Source organism: Corylus avellana, unplaced genomic scaffold, assembly GCF_965113065.1.
Source record: "Corylus avellana unplaced genomic scaffold, dhCorAvel1.hap1.2 HAP1_SCAFFOLD_239, whole genome shotgun sequence".
NCBI lineage: Eukaryota > Viridiplantae > Streptophyta > Magnoliopsida > Fagales > Betulaceae > Corylus > Corylus avellana.
Window position 1 is genome coordinate 15,001 of NW_028290620.1, and position 5,000 is coordinate 20,000.

Below are 5,000 nucleotides of genomic sequence, written 5' to 3' on the forward strand. Positions count from 1 at the left end.
ATATATATGTACATACAGGAACGATAAATTCAATTTATCTAGTGAGTATAGGTAAAATAAAAAAATGGTTTATTAAGATTGGATTTTATAAATGCAATGAATTGTTTCAAAACCGACCCTAATTGAATTGACCCCCATCATAACGAAATTAATTTGATTGATACATGGACTTACCAATTCAACATAGATATAAGATCTTTCGTAGAATCATTGATAAAAAGATTTATTTTACTTGTTCCCCGAACTTAATTCTTAGAGAAAAACAATTTTCAATAACTTGTTGATCCCTATCCTTCTTCCCATATTTTCAGATTTTTTTTTTAATTTCAGATTTTTTGAATTTCCTGGCTTAGTGTAAGATAGAAATATATCTATCTAATCTTAACAAAATGAATGAAAGCGGAAGAAATGAAGTTTCATTCCCCTTTCTGATCTGGCGGACCAATCACTCCCCAAAAGGTCCTATACCTCGTATTATTTCTATTCTACCGATTTAGTTTATTATTTTATTTATTTTTTTTAATATTAATAATTTTAATAATATCGATTTATAATTAATATCTATTTATTCTTATATTCATTTTCTTTATTTATTTTATTCTTTGATATAATTCTATTTCTAATTAATTAGAATTATAATAAAATTGAAAATGAAATAAATATATTTAATGAAAATTTAATGAAAATAATATTAAAAAAAAATTATATGATTAGAATGAATGATTCATGAATATAAATACGAATCAAAAGATTCTATGGAATCAGAAAAGAGGGAAAGATCTTTCAGATTTAATCATACCACATTATATTGACAATTTAAAAAAACTGTTCATACAATGAGCATAGTATGATGGCGGTCGGGCATACTTGCCCCCATCGTCTAGTGGTTCAGGACATCTCTCTTTCAAGGAGGCAGCGGGGATTCGAATTCCCCTGGGGGTAGGTGTACTACGAAAGGAAGTTGGAAGTTGATCATGAATTATCAATAAGCCGGGAATTGATTCTTCCTGGGTCGATGCCCGAGCGGTTAATGGGGACGGACTGTAAATTCGTTGGCAATATGTCTACGCTGGTTCAAATCCAGCTCGGCCCAATAATTGGCCGATCCACCATGAAATGATAGAACCCCATTTGTTGTTCCCCAGAAATGCCTGATCGGAATACGGAAGAATAAAAAAACTAAAATTTTCTGATATATTTTACCGCCGTTCATTTGCTCTCTTTATTTTTTCTCACAAATTCTGATCTTGCTTGCTAATGATCTAGATTCATACTAGATTCATATAAAGATCTGGAAGTATAAGGAAAAGAATAAAATAAAGAATAAATAAAAAAACTCTTTTTTTTCATTGAAAGCTTTATTTGATTATTAATCAATTTATAAAAAACGAAAGGATTATTAACAATCCGTGAGGCGCTCTCACTAAAGTGCATATCCGTGTGTATATCAAATATATTACTCGCGTTTCTGTTACAATACGACTATTCTAATCTAAAATCTAAATAAAATAGAAATAAAATAGAAATAAAATAGAAAGGGTTTGAATTAAATCATAAGAATATGTATGATGTACACTTGATTTCCTTGGGATTGTAGTTCAATTGGTCAGAGCACCGCCCTGTCAAGGCGGAAGCTGCGGGTTCGAGCCCCGTCAGTCCCGACAGATCCAAATCCAATAAAAAAAATACATCAATTCATCTCTGCGTTTGCTGTGAAAAGGAGAACAAAAGAAATAGCAGAATTTCATTCACAAGAGGATACCCTCCTATTTTATTTATTTATTAGTTTCACATTTCTCATCAAATAAATATGGGAATTACCATTTATTCAACTAGTACCAATTGATAGGAGAAAGACATATGTAGATTAGTACAATGATTGGTAAAATTATATTCAGGATTCCAAGAAATACCGTACGGAGTCTGGCTTTTTCGATTATTCCCGATCTGTGTAATAGAGTACTATATGTTTACAGGGGGCTATACAGAAATGGAATTTGTACGATACAAAAAAGATTAACTTAACATAGTAACTTTGATATAATACTTTTAAGATTAAAAGTATATCCCTTTAGGGCTCCGATTTTGTGTAACCTCAATTAATAATTGAAATTATTAATGTGAATTTGAACCAATTTATCTCATTCAAATTTCACACTGAATTTTTGATATATGCATCCCAAAATTAATCCAAGGAAATGGGATATTAATAAAATAAAGCTCAAAGAAGATCCTATCTCTCTTTGTGAGGGAATGAATAATCTTTTTTAAGTTTAAGGGTCTTGCCGAAGAAAGAACAAACTTTTTAATGAATTTGATGGAATACTCGATTTTTTTATACCCGGACTCTCCTTATTTATACTACTTCTTTGTTTTCCAAGAAGATTAGATCATAAAAAGGGGGTTTAGAACTAAACTTCTTCCTTTTTACATTTCGCTTCTATTGGTTATTTTATTGGGGTTTTTTATAACCAATGTAAGTAAGTGTAAAGGCGGTCATATGATATTTCATCAGATGATTCCACAAGGAGGGACGTAGGTTATAGAAAAGAAAGAATGGAAAGGAAAAGAATGATAAAGAAAGTAAAGGAATTATTTATCGGATCAGGAATCAAAATTTGAATTCGGTATGGATAAAAGATCTTCCTATGTTATACTATTTAATTCTCGACGATGAATCAATTTGATAGCTCAGATATTGTTATTCATGATATTGCTCCGATTCGATATCGTCGAGATGTAATTCATCCCATTGAATATTGAATTTACAGGCGAAAGATTTATCAGCTCTATGGGATTAAATCCCGAGTTATTGCGAATTAATTAAAAATGAAACGATGAGATTATGGAAGTAAATATTCTCGCATTTATTGCTACTGCACTGTTCATTCTAGTTCCTACTGCTTTTTTACTTATAATATATGTAAAAACAGTCAGTCAAAATGATTAATTTGAATTAAACTTGACTGTTTAGTTTTTATCTTTTTATCAATGATTGAAAAGAAAAAAGAAAATGAAAAGTATTAAGATTTCGTGTCTTAAATGAAATAAGCGGACGAGAATCATCAGTATTTTATGAGATTCGATAGTATGGTAGAAAGAAATAGATGAATCTTTCTACCATACTTATTATTGTTATTGTAGTATATAAAGTCGTACTGTATAAAGATAGAGGTTTAATATAGATCAATCTGCAATATGTATCTTCATAGATATCAATTACATATATGTAATGTATTTACATAATGTACCAATTCTATTTCTTTGCTTCATCTATTTAATTTGTGTTGATTCCAATCATCAATCTGAAAAAATCGAAGGGCAATTCTTACTCTTACAATTCTAATTCCTAGAATTTCTGATTCTATTCAATATGAATCCCGATATCCATTGAAAGAATCAAATTGACGAAGGAAAAAAGAGTATAGGCCTATATTAATATTAATAAAATTAATAATGAAAAATTAATAAAAAGAAAATAAAATAATCTTTTTTTAGTATTCTGAAGAAGTAATTGATTGATCAGTTGACAGATGATCCAGTGGTTCATTTCCATGGGAACCTCTTTGGATTTCGAAAAGGATTAGTAAAGCCCACCGATTTTTAACGTTTGAACCATGATATGAAATGAGTTCAATAAAGCAAGCATAACATAAATAAGATTTCTAAAAGAATAAAAAAAAAAAGCGGGAACGCGCAATATGTGACTTGCCCAAGGCAATATTTTATTATGTGTAGTATATTGTTGGACAACCACTATGTCTATGTTGTTTCCCATAGGAAGTCTGTATCCACTTAATAACATAATTATTTTCTTTTCTATTTTAACAGTAAAAAAAAGGACTTTGCAGAACGATCTATAAAACAATTGATATGGGTTGAGTTTGAGGAATCAAACTCAATTAGTAGTACTTCTAGAGTCCACTTCTACCCCATACTACGAGTGAAAGAGAAAATGTAAAGACTACCATTAAAGCAGCCCAAGCGAGACTTACTATATCCATGTGAATTATATCCCCTATCTCTATAAATATGAAGGAATTATTCCATTAATGTTCACTAATCATTATTATGTTCATTAATAATAGTGGAATCCCTGGCGCAGAGTCAAAAGGGAATTCTGACCCAATACCGTTGATGAAACAATCCAATAAACTCACAATTATAAATTCTAACAGGTTCCTATATGATTTATAGTAGAATCGGAAAACACTAAGCGCAAGCAAAATACGTAGATACACCCCTGGAAGTTTCAAGGGAATGTTACTAACATGTAGAAATAATAAGACCTAGTCTTTCTTTTGTTGACTTTCATTTCATTAAGTAAAAAGTATAAAAATATAGAGTCAAGATAGAGCACTATCTATCACAGACCCTATTTCTCATTTTATCTAATCCTTACGATTAGGTCTCCTGTTTGTCTCTGTGAAACAATCGGAAGATAGTCTATTACATTAAAGCCAATCAATATTAAATTGAATGCAGGAGCACAGAGAGAATTTCATGAGTCTATATACGAACAAAGTATCTTTCGGCCTTTACGTACGCAACTAATAAATTAATAATCAAATAAATTCCTCGTTCGTCTATCCAAATTAATTCAAGACCTAATTAATAAACACTACATTAATAATAGAAGAGCTGTCATATTAAGATTTAACGATTCTTTTTCATTCAATATTCACTAATATAATCTTTCCTTGAACTGAAGCCTAGACGCAAGGATTTACAGCATTTTCTTTTAGAGAACAGAACCGCCAGATGCTTATAGAATCAAGCAAGTATCAAGAGTCCCCCCCCCCGCTTACTTCTGCTGGAAAAAAATTTGTCAAGTTATCTCAGCAAAACATAATAAGGTATTCCGATTTTATTGTTGATCAGGCGACACCCAGATTTGAACTGGGGAAAAAGGATTTGCAGTCCCCCGCCTTACCGCTCGGCCATGTCGCCAAAACGATACAAAAAATATATGAAAATATTCCATTTTTTTTTTGGGGGGG

General features: G+C 30.8%; 3 non-coding genes across 3 annotated transcripts; 2 read left to right on the forward strand and 1 right to left on the reverse strand.

Moving 5' to 3' along the window:
• Window positions 1-1,009: 1,009 nt before the first annotated feature.
• On the forward strand, window positions 1,010-1,093 carry TRNAY-GUA (transfer RNA tyrosine (anticodon GUA)). The gene has a single exon. It is a non-coding gene; the product is annotated as a tRNA-Tyr (tRNA).
• Window positions 1,094-1,587: 494 nt separating this feature from the next.
• Window positions 1,588-1,661, forward strand: TRNAD-GUC (transfer RNA aspartic acid (anticodon GUC)). The gene has a single exon. It is a non-coding gene; the product is annotated as a tRNA-Asp (tRNA).
• Window positions 1,662-4,879: 3,218 nt separating this feature from the next.
• Window positions 4,880-4,950, reverse strand: TRNAC-GCA (transfer RNA cysteine (anticodon GCA)). The gene has a single exon. It is a non-coding gene; the product is annotated as a tRNA-Cys (tRNA).
• Window positions 4,951-5,000: the final 50 nt, after the last annotated feature.